We start from the raw sequence: 20794 nt of genomic DNA, 5'->3' as shown, positions 1-20794 counted from the left end.
TTCATCATTCAAATGTGTTTTGGTGTCGCCAGTCTGTCGTGTTTTGTCAAGTGCATTGCATGGTGGCACACCGATGGAGATGAACGAATATCGGTGTGTGTGTGTGTCTGTATGTGGGTAAGTAACATTGGATTTGTTTAGTTTCATTTGTTTATTTTTTTTTTCTTATTATTGTTGTTGGAGCGTTTTGCTTGACTTAAATATGTACTAACTGTTTGGCTCTTGATTTTTTTGTAAATACATTTGGTCTTCATGTCGTCGTCGAGATGATGATGATGATGATTACAAAAAGAAGAAATGAATAGCAACAACAAAAACCAAACTGTTTCATGTTAACAAGAATTTTTAGGTCAAAATTGCATAATAAATGTTGTGATGAAAATGAAATTGTCATGCCGTGTGAAATACATACAAAAGACTCGCGGCTCCCCCACACCATCCTTCTCTGTGTACGTTATGAGCAGCATAAATTTGTAAGAGTGACAGCGGTAAATTAAAACGAAATGCAATGGAATGCTTGAATGTTGTCAATTGTCAAAGGTTCTTTTCATGTCAATGAAATATACTATTTGACAGATAGATGTAACATGATAGAAATTTAAACACGTAGAACATGAGAGGGGGGAAAAATGGAGATAGGTATCTGATAGATAAGTAACACTTTTGATAACCTTGAACAATTTTTGGACTATTTGTAGGGAGATAATCATAAAATTTAGAAAAAAATATACAGTGGCTCAAAGAAAATTGTTTCGAAGTGGAAAGTAGGTATTAATTGGGTTTATTCTAACTATACCGTAACTAGTTCCACTTTAGACCACTGTCGACCAAGAAGAGAGCACACAAAATTCTGAATATTGGCAACTTTTGTAAGTCCGCATGCTCGCCGCCTGGCTTTCTTGTCTTGCTTCATTTCTGACATAATAAAAAGAAAAGGATAAAGAAGAAAAGGGCAAGCTAGTTCGAAAATGTCTCGGCCTTTTTATTCTTTTATTTCTATTACGTCAGAAATGAAGAAAGCCAGGCGACAAGGCTGCTTATTTACCCAGGGCTTAAGAATTTTGATTTGCATGGTAGATCGATCAGTCGTAAGAAAACCCTACAACTTCGACAAAGAAATTGGAAGAAACGTGTGGAATTTGCTAAGCTACATTTCAAAGAAGGCTCTTACATTTTGGGAACCGGTAAGTAAAATGTTATGGAGTGAAAAATAATTTTCTTACAAATTTTATTCATACTTAATATTGTTTTCACAGACGAAAGAAAGTTCAATCCACAGGGATCAGACGGGTTGCTTTGGTGAAGAAGACGAATTTCGTTCACATCGAAGCTTCGTAAAACAGTTGAACACTTTAACAGTGATTATAGAAGAGGCCCAGAATGAAGAACTCCACTCTATTTGTGGACTTTCGTAAAGCATTCGACTCCATCGCAATTTGGGCAGTATTAAAAATGAAACGTATGCTGCAGAAAATCATTAGGAATACACAGAAAAGAATAGAAAACGATGTAAACAACAAGCTGAACAAAAAACTGAATCCGAATTTGGAAGATTAAATAAAACATGGATATCATAGGAAATATCCCTCCGAACCAAGCTCAAAAATATTCAACTCATATGTGAACACAATATTACACTACGATAGTGAAACTTGGTTACTCTCAAACGCAGTATTAAACAGACTCCAGGTTTTCTTAAGTCAATGTTTGCGCATAATTTGCCGAATATTTTGGCTTTAAAATAAAACAACTGTAGAATACATTAGGCGCCAAATGTCTAGAAAAAATATGGATTGGACACATATACGAAAAGGTTCAGAAAGCATTGCCAAAATCGTCCTAACCATAGAAAACATTTAAATCAGCCTCGGGAAGAGATTGAAACTATTTGTCATAATAGAGTAGAATGGAATGTTCTTGTAAATTACTGTCTGGGCATAATTTGACGAATATTTTGGCTTTGAAATTAAACAAAGAAGAATACACTAGGCCTCAAGTCTCGTGGAGAATATGGATAGGCCATAAAACAACAGAAGAATACATTAGGCGTCAAATCTCTAGGAAACATATGGATTGGACACATCTACGAAAAGGTTCAGAAAGCATTGCCAAAATCGTCCTATCCATAAAAACATTCAAATAAGCCTCGGGAAGAGACTGAAACTATTTGTCATAATCGAGTAGAATGGGACGTTCTTGTTAATTACTGTCTGGGCATAATTTGTGTTCCCAAGTGGAATAAATAAGAGAAATAACTCTGAAAAATGTTGAAGGTTCAGTTGAGGTTTAGCAGTGTGTATAGGGGAAGGCAATCATTGTCATTTTACAGCAAAATGTAAAGAAGTTGTGCACCTATTGGAACCTAATACAGAATTTCAAGATAACGATCCCAAGCACAAATTAGAGTTGGCCCGATCTTGTTTAGTATATAAATTTCCCATTGTACTACATTCAGATTCCCAATCCCCAGATCTGAATATTATTAAGCACATTTGGCAAGTAATCTGTGAAAAGACGTACACTGCACTGCGGAAGCTGGGAATAGTTTGGAACCCCAAAATTTTTCAAAATCTTTTGGAATCGATTCCAAAAAGCTAGTAGCGGTTATATCAGCTAAAATTTACGGTTGGACGTGAGCAATGATTTTTTATGCTGTGTGTTTTTTGCCTAGATTTCCTTTTGCGGAAAAATTAGGCTGTTTTTCACTTCATTACAAAATTAATTTCCAATTTACATAACAAAATTAAAAATTTATTTTCTCTCCCCAAAAATTTCTTTGGACATTCTTCTAACCTTTTCGAACGTATTTACGTATAGCACCACAAATATATTAAGTATTTGAATAAATCACAACAGGAAATTCCCAAGAAATGACGTAAAAGCTCAAAAGAACACATTTCTGAAAATTGTTTTTCAAAAAAAAAAAAGCGAAATTTTCTTCGTGGTGATCGTTTCTATGAATAAAAGCAGATATGCCAGCAACAAGAAAAAATACACAATATTTTGTTCATAATTTATGAACAAGTTTATTTTTCGTTGTTGTTTTTCTTTCTTTTGACAAAAGTCCCCAAACACAAAAAAATATTGAAATATTTTCACAAGGAACGTGTTCTTCAAGTGAAGGAAAATTAATGTGAATACTAAGAGGCAACAACAACAACCAAAAACAAAACAGCAACACAAAAATCTACGTCAAATATTTCCACTTTTGTGGCGCGGCATTGTGGTTTTGACTTTAAAAATAAATTAGCACATTTTCATTATAGTATTGTGAGAAAACAAAAATTGTTTAAAATTTTAAATAGCTTTGAACAAAATTTTTCTGTGTGGGTGGGGGGGCATTCTTCATAGCCACGAATTATTAGACAAGAAAATAAATAAATATAAATAATAGAGATAAACAAATAAATATCTACATTTTGTATATATAAAATTAAATTTGTGGCCTATATAACATTTTTGTGCGAACATTTTGTGGGAGTAATTCTGAAATTCTGTATCTTTAAGCAAAAAATATCTACGTAATAAATGTTTCCGATGCAAAAATATGCGAAAAAAAGTTTTGAATTTTTTCTAAAAATATAAAGGTAAATTTCCCATGTTTATTTACTTACTAATGTCCGAATTCTGTATTGGAAAACAATTTTCCCAAAGTGCTTTATTTTGCTTTGCAATTTTCGATATTGTTTACTTGGAATTTTGTTTTTGTTTAAAATAATAATATGGGAATTTTTTTTCGTTTTCTTAAAAATAAACAAACGTACATTTTAAATATCAATTTTTCAATGACAAAATATTTTTATGTTTGTGTCTGGATATTTTCGCCATTAAATATAAGAACTTATTTGTTTTTATATACATTTTCACAAAATGAATCATTTGTTAGGTATTTATTCAATTTTTTTTTTAAATTAAGGCGTAGAAAAGTTGCACAAAATTATATTGAATAAATAAATATTCAGTTGGATTAGAATTTAAATGTTTAAGATATTGCAAATGATTCAAAGGGCCAAATTTATGATAATTTATATAGAATACATATAAATTTGGGAACTGTAGATAGATCGAGGACCAAATTTTAAATTTAAAAAATATTGAGAATGAATATTTGCTTGAATCGCTCAGATAATATTCTATTGATATCTCGAAGGACCAAATTTGTAATAAAGAACTAAACGAAGGACCAATTTCTAGCGAAATAAAATGGCTTTACTTATTGGCTTGTAGGTATCACATAAAAATACAAGCAGATCACTCCCTCGGTATTTTTCGGCACCGATAACAATATTTTTAATTATGGTAATTATGGTCTCCCTTGTTCCTTATGGGATGTTTGTGGAACAATTATTATTATTTAACAGAAACCTCTTGTCTCAACGGCAAATATATTTACTGTTTTCAGTTTGTAGATTGCACATTGACCAAGAGCTCATCTTCGGTGTAATCAAAATAAAATTAAACTGCCATAAAATAATAACAAATAAAACAATAATAAAGCAAAATTGTGTCAAAAAACGCTCTTCGAAAAAATAAACAAGTTAATTCAAGGATGAAAACAAAACCAAGCAACTTGGGGAAGACTTCCAAAAAATAATAATAAAAAAAAAATGCACACACCAAAAATATCTTCAACATGACGCAGTAGGGGGTCAAATCAATTTTGAATGGATATTTTTACGTACACACCATACAATCTTTCTTGTTTTTTGAGCACTCAGCTTGCTGCTCACCTACTAGGTATGATTAACCAACCATCCAACCACTACGTCGCCAGCGACAGACACCTCACGAAACAAAATATAAACAAACTGGATTTTGTTTTTGTTTGCAAAAAAAACGAGTATTTTTTTCTTCGTCGTCCCCATGTAACATTTGGAGATTTTAAATGATGGATAGACGATAAACAGACAGACAGCCAAGCAATTTTACGTAAAGCGAAAAAAAAAACAAAATAACAAACGGCCTACAAGTTTTTTTTTGGCTGAAACACACACATGTCGTAGGAACCCCACAACCATTCGTCGGTACCAAACCGGCAGCTGCTTTTGAAATCAAGCAATGAATGCTATAATAAATTGTCGCTTGGCTATGTTTGCATATGCATGAAGAGTGTGGGTATTACAAACATGTTTCGTTCGGTTTTTTTTTTTTCAAAAATGTTTATGATGATGTTGGAGTGCCCAAATGCAAATGTTTGTATAATTTTTAGAGGGGGATATCCCTCAAATTATTGGAAAGAAAAAGAAAAGTAAAATCATTTTGGTTGAAGCTTGTAAGGCATTTAATATTTTTGGTCCTTCGAGCTAAATCATCACTATCCAGTGGACAAAAAGTAAAAACATTTACCGCACAACTTCAGAGGATTTGTTTAATATATAGAATTTGGTCCTCAAAAAGCGCACCTCAAAATGGGAGGAATTAAATCTACAGACTATGGTTCTCCGATCTAAAATATCACATTGTGAAAACTTAAATAACCGAAAGATTCGTCAGAGTACAGAAAGACTTTAATGGTGAATAGACATGAAAAGGCATAGAAAATGTTGTGAATATACCAACGTATAATAAGAAGGTCGGTCGAACTTAGTAAGTATGTGATATTTTTATCTATAAGGAAATATTTAGACCTATAATTGCATATATTTTTATTCCAGGCGCTGTTCCTGTTCTCATCGAAGGGAAAGAATTCAACAAATGGCAACAAATGGTTAAGAATTTCTACATTCGAATTTGGTCCTTCGATTATAGACAAACTATGCAAGGTAGACTTTAAAGATAAGTAAAACGCATTTTAAGAGATGAAGAAACTGATTTTATTTCCAACGATGATATACTAGAATTGAATCCACAGAATATGGTCCTTCGATTAAAAATACTACATCGAGCAGTTCCTAATAAAAAGGCATATAAAATGTTGTGGATATACCAGAGCGTAATACGACTTTCGGACGATCTAAGAAAGTATGTCATGTTATTGATCTATAAACAAATAATAAGACCTATAATTTCATTTATATTCCAGATATGATACCTGATATAATCAAATGGAAATAATTTAATAATGGATTTGGTTTGAGGCCTCAATGAATCTTCGGAAATTGATCCATAGATCGTGAAAACAGGAAGAATCAAAAAATTCTAAAAGTCAATATAGGAAAACCTCAAAGGCAACGACATTCCAGCGTATAATATGGTTGACGGACGATCTTAGTCACAATGTGAAATTATTGATCTATAAACAAACAATAAGGCACACGATTGGATGTTCCCGATATGGAATTTCTTTTGAGAAGAATCCAACAACGGATGATAACCTTCATTAAGAATTATGTTGTCATGAGAAGCCATACAGAATTTGGTCCTTGGATCTAAAACAAAACATTAAGAAAAGATAAAACCAAAAGAATCTAAAAGAACGGCTTGGATATTAACTCCATATATGGCATTTTTTGGAGAAAAATCTAATAACGGAAGATAACCCTTCATTAAGACTTATGTTGCCATTAGAAGCCATACAGAATTTGGTCCTTCGATCGAAAGCAAACATCAAGAAAATTTAATATCAAAAGAATCTAAAAGTCAAATTGTGGAACGGCTTGGATATTGATTCCATATATGGTATTTTTTGGAGAAGAATCTAATAACGAAAGATAACCCTTCATTAAGACTTATGCTGCCATGAGAAGCCATGCAGAATTTGGTCCTTCGATCGAAAACAAAACATCAAGAAAAGTTAATACCAAAAGAATCTAAAAGTCAAATTGTGGAAAGGCTTGAATACTGATTCCCTATATGGCATATTTTTGGAAAAAAAAAGTCCAATAACGGAAGATAACCCTTCATTAAGACTTATGCTGCCATGAGAAGCCATACAGAGTTCGGTCTTTCGATCGAAAACAAAACATCAAGAAAATTTCGTACCAAAATAATCTAAAAGTCAAATTGTGGAAAGGATTGGATACTGATGGCATGTTTTTGAAAAAAAGTCCAATAACGGAAGATAACCCTTCATTAAGACTTCTGTTGCTATGAGAAGCCATGCAGAACTTGGTCCATCGATCGAAAACAAAACATCAAGAAAAGTTAATACCAAAAAAATCTAAAAGTCAAATTGTGGAAGGGCTTGGATATTGATTCCCTATATGGCATATTTTTGGAAAAAAGTCCAATAACGGAAGATAACCCTTCATTAAGACTTCTGTTGCCATGAGAAGCCATGCAGAATTGGTCCATCGATCGAAAACAAAACTAGGGATAGGTAAGTCGACTTTCGGTTAATCGATTAATCGACTTTTTGCAGTCAAAAATCTAAAAATCGTAGTCGACTTTTGTCTGGAGGGAAAATCGCATAATCGATTATCTTGTGATCGATTTTCGAGTTTGCCCATAGATTGTGGACTTGGCGGTTTTACACTTTTGGCGGTTTTACAGTTTCAAAAGAAATCTCGAAAATCGACGAATAGTCGATTATAATCGATTTTCTGCGGTTATGAAAAAGTCGAAAGTCGAGTTTTAAAACAACTGAAATAATCGCAAGACCGAAAAATCGCATTTTTAGTTTTAGACCAAAATCGAAAAGTCGAAAAATCGATTATTGCTTTCCATTACCTATCCCTAAACAAAACATCAAGAAAAGTTAAAACCGAAAGAATCTAAAAGTCAAATTGGGGAACGGCTTGGATATTGCTTCCATATATGGCATTTATTGGAGAAGAGCCTTATAACGGAAGATAACCCTTCATTAAGAAAACCTTAAGATAACCCTTCGATAGAAAACAAAACATCAAGAAATTTTAGTACCAACAGAATCTAAAAGTCAAATTATGGAAACGCTTTGAAGGCAAATATCAAATAAAAGACAAAGAAAATATTTTGGTAAGCAAATAATAACAAAATAGGTGCGGATTCAACTAAATTTTTGTGATCTTGCACCTCTTTGGGTAGTTGCAAAACCCTGTCGCCATCAACGAAAATGCCTGATGAGTGGCTGAAACATTGCGATGTTTCTTCTAAACATACAAATGTACTTCAAGTTCCACGAATGTTCACATTGAACTTTAATGCACATTATGATTTGTGGAATTTAGCCCTGGTCTGCGCAGGCTGAAGACACCGCTTCCGAAAGTAACGTAGAGTGCCACAGTGGCATAACCATCGTGGCACCTAATCCGACAGAATACGTCGCCTGACAACCCACAGTTTCTTTTGGGTCAGAACATCTCACTATAATCGCCTCCATCACCAGTTCGCTCCACTTCATATGCTGAAAGCTAATTGGCTTAGTTTTAGTGATTTCACCAACACCGCTTCAGAAAGAATTTCCCAGCAAATGCAGTGTCAATTCCCAGTGTCAAGGAGCTAACACTCGATGTAAACACGTCGGTGAGCACTTGTTAAAAAAGGTGCTAGATAATTTTTAGAGTTGCAACGTTGAAGCCGGAATAAATGAATTGTGGGCAACGGATAAGTCGCCCTAGAATCCTATGGTGAAGGAAGATACAGATAAAACCTTATTCACGATTGGTGACATTGCGCTGACTGATTAGGAGAGGTGCGCGACTTTTTCAATTGACAATTTGGCGACGAGAAGAATTCTACGTTTTCATCAGATTTCTTCATGCCTTCACAATTTACCATGGATGATATTTCAGATAGCATTAAAAGAACACTAAGTCATCCAAAGCTTTGGGTCATGACGGAATGTCAGACTGTTTATGTACAGTTGGATGAGACCAAAATGTAATTTTTTTATTTGTAATTTATTAATTTCGTATTTAACTCCAAACATGTTTCCACAATTGCTTGAGGTTGTTACTGTATCTTGCCGCCGCTTGTATTGAATTTCAACGTCATTAGTGTTGAATAACACTTCCATCACTGTCATTTAATGCTTGTTGTTGCTGCTGTTATTGTACAAATCATCTGAAACGATGACGACGGCGACGACCTTCTACACTTGAGAATTTCCCTTTGAGCAATTCTTTTAACTTTGAATGACTATTGCTTATCTTGTTATTAGATTTCTTTGTTTTTTGTTTTGTCTTCTAATCTTCTACCTCCAACAACTAAGCTTGTTATGCATTTTGAAAAGATGACTATCTTTATGATGCACTTTATTTTCATATGATGATGGCCCTCTCTATCTTCGTTTCCCTCTGCTCTTCCTATCTTGTTGTCTTTGACGATATCACTAATTTTTTTTCCTACATCGCTTTGTGTGATATACCCTTGACGTGGATAATAATTCTTCTAAGCAAAAATGCCGAAGCAACAAAAACAGAAAGAACAAAAAAAACAATAAAGAAATGCAGCGGTCATTTAACACATTTGAAGTGGTTCACACAGCAAGTAAAGCCGTTGTTCAAAACGAAAACAACAACAAAACGAAAATAAACAAGATTTTCCAAGAGTCACCCGGAATGGAATCCTATTGTTATCCCTTCGTTTTGTCTGGTTTACACAGGCACACACACAGTAATAACAACAACAAAAACACGCCAAGCAACAGTTCATAGCAGGTATCCTGGCGCCATTGTAATGACTTTTTGTTGTCTACTGTCTGGCGTTTCTTTTAGCTATGGCCCATCATCGGTATCCGCATGTTCATGCAACAAGTTTGGTCTACATGACGACTACTCGTCGTCGTCGTCGTCACACACATCATCATCAGCAGCACCACCATCATTGCCATGGATGTGTGAGTTCAGTGGTGTACGCACAAAGTTCATGCCATCCATCCTCTCCCTTTTCTTTTCATTTCTGATGATGATATGTAGTATTTATCCTCCACCTCTCCTCTACATCACAATTTCTGGCATGATTTTGTGAAAATCTTGTAAACATTGCTGTCACTATTTTTTTCTACCCCATCTCCTCAATGTTTGTTGGGCTTCTTCCTTTGCCTCTTTCCCTATTATTGTTAGAACGTTTTCACACGATAAGGTTTGCCTGCTCAAAAATGCGTTGTCCGTTTTGGTTCTCATTCGTAAATTGTGTCAGTGTTGAAACAAAATGTGGAAGTAAGTGAACGAAAACGTACATAAAGTACTTTTTTGATAAATTCGTTCAAGAAATACTTTTTATTTAATTTGTATTATACAAACATTACTTCAAGAAGATGTTATGATTTTTAATTAATTTCTTTTATAGTTTTCGTAATTGAGATTATTTTAAATGTTTTGAAAGAAAAATGTTCGAACAGAATTGTTTGTATAAAAGGGGACGAAAAAATCCATCAAGAAAAATTGCCTAATGTAAATCTCGTAAAACAGTTGAACACTTTAACAGTGATTATAGAAGAGGCCCAGAATGAAGAACTCCACTCTATTTGTGGACTTTCGTAAAGCATTCGACTCCATCGCAATTTGGGCAGTATTAAAAATGAAACGTATGCTGCAGAAAATCATTAGGAATACACAGAAAAGAATAGAAAACGATGTAAACAACAAGCTGAACAAAAAACTGAATCCGAATTTGGAAGATTAAATAAAACATGGATATCATAGGAAATATCCCTCCGAACCAAGCTCAAAAATATTCAACTCATATGTGAACACAATATTACACTACGATAGTGAAACTTGGTTACTCTCAAACGCAGTATTAAACAGACTCCAGGTTTTCTTAAGTCAATGTTTGCGCATAATTTGCCGAATATTTTGGCTTTAAAATAAAACAACTGTAGAATACATTAGGCGCCAAATGTCTAGAAAAAATATGGATTGGACACATATACGAAAAGGTTCAGAAAGCATTGCCAAAATCGTCCTAACCATAGAAAACATTTAAATCAGCCTCGGGAAGAGATTGAAACTATTTGTCATAATAGAGTAGAATGGAATGTTCTTGTAAATTACTGTCTGGGCATAATTTGACGAATATTTTGGCTTTGAAATTAAACAAAGAAGAATACACTAGGCCTCAAGTCTCGTGGAGAATATGGATAGGCCATAAAACAACAGAAGAATACATTAGGCGTCAAATCTCTAGGAAACATATGGATTGGACACATCTACGAAAAGGTTCAGAAAGCATTGCCAAAATCGTCCTATCCATAAAAACATTCAAATAAGCCTCGGGAAGAGACTGAAACTATTTGTCATAATCGAGTAGAATGGGACGTTCTTGTTAATTACTGTCTGGGCATAATTTGTGTTCCCAAGTGGAATAAATAAGAGAAATAACTCTGAAAAATGTTGAAGGTTCAGTTGAGGTTTAGCAGTGTGTATAGGGGAAGGCAATCATTGTCATTTTACAGCAAAATGTAAAGAAGTTGTGCACCTATTGGAACCTAATACAGAATTTCAAGATAACGATCCCAAGCACAAATTAGAGTTGGCCCGATCTTGTTTAGTATATAAATTTCCCATTGTACTACATTCAGATTCCCAATCCCCAGATCTGAATATTATTAAGCACATTTGGCAAGTAATCTGTGAAAAGACGTACACTGCACTGCGGAAGCTGGGAATAGTTTGGAACCCCAAAATTTTTCAAAATCTTTTGGAATCGATTCCAAAAAGCTAGTAGCGGTTATATCAGCTAAAATTTACGGTTGGACGTGAGCAATGATTTTTTATGCTGTGTGTTTTTTGCCTAGATTTCCTTTTGCGGAAAAATTAGGCTGTTTTTCACTTCATTACAAAATTAATTTCCAATTTACATAACAAAATTAAAAATTTATTTTCTCTCCCCAAAAATTTCTTTGGACATTCTTCTAACCTTTTCGAACGTATTTACGTATAGCACCACAAATATATTAAGTATTTGAATAAATCACAACAGGAAATTCCCAAGAAATGACGTAAAAGCTCAAAAGAACACATTTCTGAAAATTGTTTTTCAAAAAAAAAAAAGCGAAATTTTCTTCGTGGTGATCGTTTCTATGAATAAAAGCAGATATGCCAGCAACAAGAAAAAATACACAATATTTTGTTCATAATTTATGAACAAGTTTATTTTTCGTTGTTGTTTTTCTTTCTTTTGACAAAAGTCCCCAAACACAAAAAAATATTGAAATATTTTCACAAGGAACGTGTTCTTCAAGTGAAGGAAAATTAATGTGAATACTAAGAGGCAACAACAACAACCAAAAACAAAACAGCAACACAAAAATCTACGTCAAATATTTCCACTTTTGTGGCGCGGCATTGTGGTTTTGACTTTAAAAATAAATTAGCACATTTTCATTATAGTATTGTGAGAAAACAAAAATTGTTTAAAATTTTAAATAGCTTTGAACAAAATTTTTCTGTGTGGGTGGGGGGGCATTCTTCATAGCCACGAATTATTAGACAAGAAAATAAATAAATATAAATAATAGAGATAAACAAATAAATATCTACATTTTGTATATATAAAATTAAATTTGTGGCCTATATAACATTTTTGTGCGAACATTTTGTGGGAGTAATTCTGAAATTCTGTATCTTTAAGCAAAAAATATCTACGTAATAAATGTTTCCGATGCAAAAATATGCGAAAAAAAGTTTTGAATTTTTTCTAAAAATATAAAGGTAAATTTCCCATGTTTATTTACTTACTAATGTCCGAATTCTGTATTGGAAAACAATTTTCCCAAAGTGCTTTATTTTGCTTTGCAATTTTCGATATTGTTTACTTGGAATTTTGTTTTTGTTTAAAATAATAATATGGGAATTTTTTTTCGTTTTCTTAAAAATAAACAAACGTACATTTTAAATATCAATTTTTCAATGACAAAATATTTTTATGTTTGTGTCTGGATATTTTCGCCATTAAATATAAGAACTTATTTGTTTTTATATACATTTTCACAAAATGAATCATTTGTTAGGTATTTATTCAATTTTTTTTTTAAATTAAGGCGTAGAAAAGTTGCACAAAATTATATTGAATAAATAAATATTCAGTTGGATTAGAATTTAAATGTTTAAGATATTGCAAATGATTCAAAGGGCCAAATTTATGATAATTTATATAGAATACATATAAATTTGGGAACTGTAGATAGATCGAGGACCAAATTTTAAATTTAAAAAATATTGAGAATGAATATTTGCTTGAATCGCTCAGATAATATTCTATTGATATCTCGAAGGACCAAATTTGTAATAAAGAACTAAACGAAGGACCAATTTCTAGCGAAATAAAATGGCTTTACTTATTGGCTTGTAGGTATCACATAAAAATACAAGCAGATCACTCCCTCGGTATTTTTCGGCACCGATAACAATATTTTTAATTATGGTAATTATGGTCTCCCTTGTTCCTTATGGGATGTTTGTGGAACAATTATTATTATTTAACAGAAACCTCTTGTCTCAACGGCAAATATATTTACTGTTTTCAGTTTGTAGATTGCACATTGACCAAGAGCTCATCTTCGGTGTAATCAAAATAAAATTAAACTGCCATAAAATAATAACAAATAAAACAATAATAAAGCAAAATTGTGTCAAAAAACGCTCTTCGAAAAAATAAACAAGTTAATTCAAGGATGAAAACAAAACCAAGCAACTTGGGGAAGACTTCCAAAAAATAATAATAAAAAAAAATGCACACACCAAAAATATCTTCAACATGACGCAGTAGGGGGTCAAATCAATTTTGAATGGATATTTTTACGTACACACCATACAATCTTTCTTGTTTTTTGAGCACTCAGCTTGCTGCTCACCTACTAGGTATGATTAACCAACCATCCAACCACTACGTCGCCAGCGACAGACACCTCACGAAACAAAATATAAACAAACTGGATTTTGTTTTTGTTTGCAAAAAAAACGAGTATTTTTTTCTTCGTCGTCCCCATGTAACATTTGGAGATTTTAAATGATGGATAGACGATAAACAGACAGACAGCCAAGCAATTTTACGTAAAGCGAAAAAAAAAACAAAATAACAAACGGCCTACAAGTTTTTTTTTGGCTGAAACACACACATGTCGTAGGAACCCCACAACCATTCGTCGGTACCAAACCGGCAGCTGCTTTTGAAATCAAGCAATGAATGCTATAATAAATTGTCGCTTGGCTATGTTTGCATATGCATGAAGAGTGTGGGTATTACAAACATGTTTCGTTCGGTTTTTTTTTTTCAAAAATGTTTATGATGATGTTGGAGTGCCCAAATGCAAATGTTTGTATAATTTTTAGAGGGGGATATCCCTCAAATTATTGGAAAGAAAAAGAAAAGTAAAATCATTTTGGTTGAAGCTTGTAAGGCATTTAATATTTTTGGTCCTTCGAGCTAAATCATCACTATCCAGTGGACAAAAAGTAAAAACATTTACCGCACAACTTCAGAGGATTTGTTTAATATATAGAATTTGGTCCTCAAAAAGCGCACCTCAAAATGGGAGGAATTAAATCTACAGACTATGGTTCTCCGATCTAAAATATCACATTGTGAAAACTTAAATAACCGAAAGATTCGTCAGAGTACAGAAAGACTTTAATGGTGAATAGACATGAAAAGGCATAGAAAATGTTGTGAATATACCAACGTATAATAAGAAGGTCGGTCGAACTTAGTAAGTATGTGATATTTTTATCTATAAGGAAATATTTAGACCTATAATTGCATATATTTTTATTCCAGGCGCTGTTCCTGTTCTCATCGAAGGGAAAGAATTCAACAAATGGCAACAAATGGTTAAGAATTTCTACATTCGAATTTGGTCCTTCGATTATAGACAAACTATGCAAGGTAGACTTTAAAGATAAGTAAAACGCATTTTAAGAGATGAAGAAACTGATTTTATTTCCAACGATGATATACTAGAATTGAATCCACAGAATATGGTCCTTCGATTAAAAATACTACATCGAGCAGTTCCTAATAAAAAGGCATATAAAATGTTGTGGATATACCAGAGCGTAATACGACTTTCGGACGATCTAAGAAAGTATGTCATGTTATTGATCTATAAACAAATAATAAGACCTATAATTTCATTTATATTCCAGATATGATACCTGATATAATCAAATGGAAATAATTTAATAATGGATTTGGTTTGAGGCCTCAATGAATCTTCGGAAATTGATCCATAGATCGTGAAAACAGGAAGAATCAAAAAATTCTAAAAGTCAATATAGGAAAACCTCAAAGGCAACGACATTCCAGCGTATAATATGGTTGACGGACGATCTTAGTCACAATGTGAAATTATTGATCTATAAACAAACAATAAGGCACACGATTGGATGTTCCCGATATGGAATTTCTTTTGAGAAGAATCCAACAACGGATGATAACCTTCATTAAGAATTATGTTGTCATGAGAAGCCATACAGAATTTGGTCCTTGGATCTAAAACAAAACATTAAGAAAAGATAAAACCAAAAGAATCTAAAAGAACGGCTTGGATATTAACTCCATATATGGCATTTTTTGGAGAAAAATCTAATAACGGAAGATAACCCTTCATTAAGACTTATGTTGCCATTAGAAGCCATACAGAATTTGGTCCTTCGATCGAAAGCAAACATCAAGAAAATTTAATATCAAAAGAATCTAAAAGTCAAATTGTGGAACGGCTTGGATATTGATTCCATATATGGTATTTTTTGGAGAAGAATCTAATAACGAAAGATAACCCTTCATTAAGACTTATGCTGCCATGAGAAGCCATGCAGAATTTGGTCCTTCGATCGAAAACAAAACATCAAGAAAAGTTAATACCAAAAGAATCTAAAAGTCAAATTGTGGAAAGGCTTGAATACTGATTCCCTATATGGCATATTTTTGGAAAAAAAAAGTCCAATAACGGAAGATAACCCTTCATTAAGACTTATGCTGCCATGAGAAGCCATACAGAGTTCGGTCTTTCGATCGAAAACAAAACATCAAGAAAATTTCGTACCAAAATAATCTAAAAGTCAAATTGTGGAAAGGATTGGATACTGATGGCATGTTTTTGAAAAAAAGTCCAATAACGGAAGATAACCCTTCATTAAGACTTCTGTTGCTATGAGAAGCCATGCAGAACTTGGTCCATCGATCGAAAACAAAACATCAAGAAAAGTTAATACCAAAAAAATCTAAAAGTCAAATTGTGGAAGGGCTTGGATATTGATTCCCTATATGGCATATTTTTGGAAAAAAGTCCAATAACGGAAGATAACCCTTCATTAAGACTTCTGTTGCCATGAGAAGCCATGCAGAATTGGTCCATCGATCGAAAACAAAACTAGGGATAGGTAAGTCGACTTTCGGTTAATCGATTAATCGACTTTTTGCAGTCAAAAATCTAAAAATCGTAGTCGACTTTTGTCTGGAGGGAAAATCGCATAATCGATTATCTTGTGATCGATTTTCGAGTTTGCCCATAGATTGTGGACTTGGCGGTTTTACACTTTTGGCGGTTTTACAGTTTCAAAAGAAATCTCGAAAATCGACGAATAGTCGATTATAATCGATTTTCTGCGGTTATGAAAAAGTCGAAAGTCGAGTTTTAAAACAACTGAAATAATCGCAAGACCGAAAAATCGCATTTTTAGTTTTAGACCAAAATCGAAAAGTCGAAAAATCGATTATTGCTTTCCATTACCTATCCCTAAACAAAACATCAAGAAAAGTTAAAACCGAAAGAATCTAAAAGTCAAATTGGGGAACGGCTTGGATATTGCTTCCATATATGGCATTTATTGGAGAAGAGCCTTATAACGGAAGATAACCCTTCATTAAGAAAACCTTAAGATAACCCTTCGATAGAAAACAAAACATCAAGAAATTTTAGTACCAACAGAATCTAAAAGTCAAATTATGGAAACGCTTTGAAGGCAAATATCAAATAAAAGACAAAGAAAATATTTTGGTAAGCAAATAATAACAAAATAGGTGCGGATTCAACTAAATTTTTGTGATCTTGCACCTCTTTGGGTAGTTGCAAAACCCTGTCGCCATCAACGAAAATGCCTGATGAGTGGCTGAAACATTGCGATGTTTCTTCTAAACATACAAATGTACTTCAAGTTCCACGAATGTTCACATTGAACTTTAATGCACATTATGATTTGTGGAATTTAGCCCTGGTCTGCGCAGGCTGAAGACACCGCTTCCGAAAGTAACGTAGAGTGCCACAGTGGCATAACCATCGTGGCACCTAATCCGACAGAATACGTCGCCTGACAACCCACAGTTTCTTTTGGGTCAGAACATCTCACTATAATCGCCTCCATCACCAGTTCGCTCCACTTCATATGCTGAAAGCTAATTGGCTTAGTTTTAGTGATTTCACCAACACCGCTTCAGAAAGAATTTCCCAGCAAATGCAGTGTCAATTCCCAGTGTCAAGGAGCTAACACTCGATGTAAACACGTCGGTGAGCACTTGTTAAAAAAGGTGCTAGATAATTTTTAGAGTTGCAACGTTGAAGCCGGAATAAATGAATTGTGGGCAACGGATAAGTCGCCCTAGAATCCTATGGTGAAGGAAGATACAGATAAAACCTTATTCACGATTGGTGACATTGCGCTGACTGATTAGGAGAGGTGCGCGACTTTTTCAATTGACAATTTGGCGACGAGAAGAATTCTACGTTTTCATCAGATTTCTTCATGCCTTCACAATTTACCATGGATGATATTTCAGATAGCATTAAAAGAACACTAAGTCATCCAAAGCTTTGGGTCATGACGGAATGTCAGACTGTTTATGTACAGTTGGATGAGACCAAAATGTAATTTTTTTATTTGTAATTTATTAATTTCGTATTTAACTCCAAACATGTTTCCACAATTGCTTGAGGTTGTTACTGTATCTTGCCGCCGCTTGTATTGAATTTCAACGTCATTAGTGTTGAATAACACTTCCATCACTGTCATTTAATGCTTGTTGTTGCTGCTGTTATTGTACAAATCATCTGAAACGATGACGACGGCGACGACCTTCTACACTTGAGAATTTCCCTTTGAGCAATTCTTTTAACTTTGAATGACTATTGCTTATCTTGTTATTAGATTTCTTTGTTTTTTTGTTTTGTCTTCTAATCTTCTACCTCCAACAACTAAGCTTGTTATGCATTTTGAAAAGATGACTATCTTTATGATGCACTTTATTTTCATATGATGATGGCCCTCTCTATCTTCGTTTCCCTCTGCTCTTCCTATCTTGTTGTCTTTGACGATATCACTAATTTTTTTTCCTACATCGCTTTGTGTGATATACCCTTGACGTGGATAATAATTCTTCTAAGCAAAAATGCCGAAGCAACAAAAACAGAAAGAACAAAAAAAACAATAAAGAAATGCAGCGGTCATTTAACACATTTGAAGTGGTTCACACAGCAAGTAAAGCCGTTGTTCAAAACGAAAACAACAACAAAACGAAAATAAACAAGATTTTCCAAGAGTCACCCGGAATGGAATCCTATTGTTATCCCTTCGTTTTGTCTGGTTTACACAGGCACACACACAGTAATAACAACAACAAAAACACGCCAAGCAACAGTTCATAGCAGGTATCCTGGCGCCATTGTAATGACTTTTTGTTGTCTACTGTCTGGCGTTTCTTTTAGCTATGGCCCATCATCGGTATCCGCATGTTCATGCAACAAGTTTGGTCTACATGACGACTACTCGTCGTCGTCGTCGTCACACACATCATCATCAGCAGCACCACCATCATTGCCATGGATGTGTGAGTTCAGTGGTGTACGCACAAAGTTCATGCCATCCATCCTCTCCCTTTTCTTTTCATTTCTGATGATGATATGTAGTATTTATCCTCCACCTCTCCTCTACATCACAATTTCTGGCATGATTTTGTGAAAATCTTGTAAACATTGCTGTCACTATTTTTTTCTACCCCATCTCCTCAATGTTTGTTGGGCTTCTTCCTTTGCCTCTTTCCCTATTATTGTTAGAACGTTTTCACACGATAAGGTTTGCCTGCTCAAAAATGCGTTGTCCGTTTTGGTTCTCATTCGTAAATTGTGTCAGTGTTGAAACAAAATGTGGAAGTAAGTGAACGAAAACGTACATAAAGTACTTTTTTGATAAATTCGTTCAAGAAATACTTTTTATTTAATTTGTATTATACAAACATTACTTCAAGAAGATGTTATGATTTTTAATTAATTTCTTTTATAGTTTTCGTAATTGAGATTATTTTAAATGTTTTGAAAGAAAAATGTTCGAACAGAATTGTTTGTATAAAAGGGGACGAAAAAATCCATCAAGAAAAATTGCCTAATGTAAATCTGATCATGGTATAGTAATTACTGTTTCCTCACATATTTTTATAAAATTAAGAATGTGTGTGTGCGAAATGTGTAAGAAAAAAAAATGTAAACAACCCAGCTAACATTTTTTTCCGAATTCTTTGCGAATTCGGTCAGAATCTCTGCACAAGTTGCCGATTCTGATGCCGAATTCTTTCCGAATTCGGTACAAAAGTTGTATGGACGTGTCCACCGAAATCGGAAAGAATTTTCTAAGAAAATTCTAACAAAATATTAGAGTTTCGCAACGAATTCGGTCCGAATTCGGAAAAAAATTCTGGAAAATTCGGTGGAAAATTTAGATTTTTTGAAGAAAATCGGTCCGAATTCGGAAAGAAATTCTGGAAAAATTCGAAGAAAAGATTAGATTTTCTGGAAAAAATCTGATGAAATTCTTGGCCGCTGACGTTTTTGATATTGACACACAACACAGAACAAATCCCCAAACTCAGAAACAATTCTCTTTTAATTCCCTATTTATGGATGATTCTAATTTCAAACTTCCTAATGATTTTCCCTCTTATTATCATTTTGTGATTAATAGTAGAAGAATGTGCACGAGTATGTTAAAGCTATCAACACTAGCTTGAATTATTATATGTTGCATTTATATTAAAACAATTCAAAAACTGTATATGCGAATTTTATAAAAAATCACTTTGTTTTTCGACAACAATCGAACAAAAAGATCCGTTAGAAAATCGGTTAGACATCGGAACGAATTCGGAACGAGGTTCTTAAGGTTCTTCAGAAAATGTGCAGAGATTCTTAAAAAAAAAGTTTTAGAAAATCGGTACAATTTCTAGAAAAACATTAGAGAAATCGACAAATATCTAAAATATATTCAGAAAATTTCGGAAAAAAATCGGAAATCAGAGCCCTCGGAAAAAATTGTTAGCTGGGAAATACTCATTTTTGTGTTAAATGCTGTAAGAAGTGACAATACTCACATAAACCTTTTTGGTACATTTATGTAAAACCGTACTTCTTTTTGTTCAAAAAGTACGCTTGTATACAATGACTTCAAAAACGCAACACTAGATGTGAAAATTACGAATGAGAGTCAAAACGGAAACCACGTTTTTGAGCAGGCAAACCTTATCGTGTGAAAACGTTCTTATGAGTGTGATATTGTCATTGTTTTTGTTGCTTTTCGACTGTTTTTTTTTTTCTGCTTCATGTTGTGTGAGTACTTTAAACTCTCAAGTGTTCTTAGCTGGTGTTTAACGATGATATACAATACAATGACGTAGAATGTTCTTCACAGCAACATTTGTGGGCAAAAATGTAGCAGTAGATTGTGGAACAATTTTTGTTAAAAAAATATGTCGGTGCTCATAGGCAGTCAACTGCGTCCTTTGATAAAGTTTTCGACCGATTTATTGGCAAATGTGCTGAATAATAGTCTGATGATGGAATTGCGGAGGTATAACTAGTACATGGGAACCGTTATGTATATTTTAACCAAGTTCAGGGCACTTCCGACTTGGGCTTCGGTTTGTTATCTTGCCGCAGGATTGCTGTAAAAAGTCAGTGATATTTCACTTAGCGTTTGAAAATCTACTGCTCGTAATTTAACTTGGCAAC

General features: G+C 33.7%; 1 protein-coding gene and 1 long non-coding RNA gene across 4 annotated transcripts in view; one reads left to right on the top strand and one right to left on the bottom strand.

Annotated features, from left to right (window-relative positions):
- shn (zinc finger protein schnurri) overlaps positions 1-20794 on the bottom strand; it is a 282408-nt gene that overhangs the window by 36001 nt on the left and 225613 nt on the right. The window lies entirely within an intron of this gene.
- The window catches only part of LOC141405574 (uncharacterized), a 28881-nt gene continuing 8225 nt past the window's right edge, over positions 139-20794 (top strand). Inside the window, exons 1-2 of the long non-coding RNA XR_012413230.1 lie at positions 139-18853; positions 20332-20592. This is a non-coding gene — a long non-coding RNA (uncharacterized lncRNA). The remainder of the gene's footprint in view (positions 18854-20331; positions 20593-20794) is intronic.

Source organism: Musca autumnalis, unplaced genomic scaffold (assembly GCF_047663935.1).
Source record: "Musca autumnalis isolate F117 unplaced genomic scaffold, ASM4766393v1 scaffold_5, whole genome shotgun sequence".
NCBI lineage: Eukaryota > Metazoa > Arthropoda > Insecta > Diptera > Muscidae > Musca > Musca autumnalis.
This window is presented reverse-complemented; position numbering and strand designations above follow the sequence as displayed.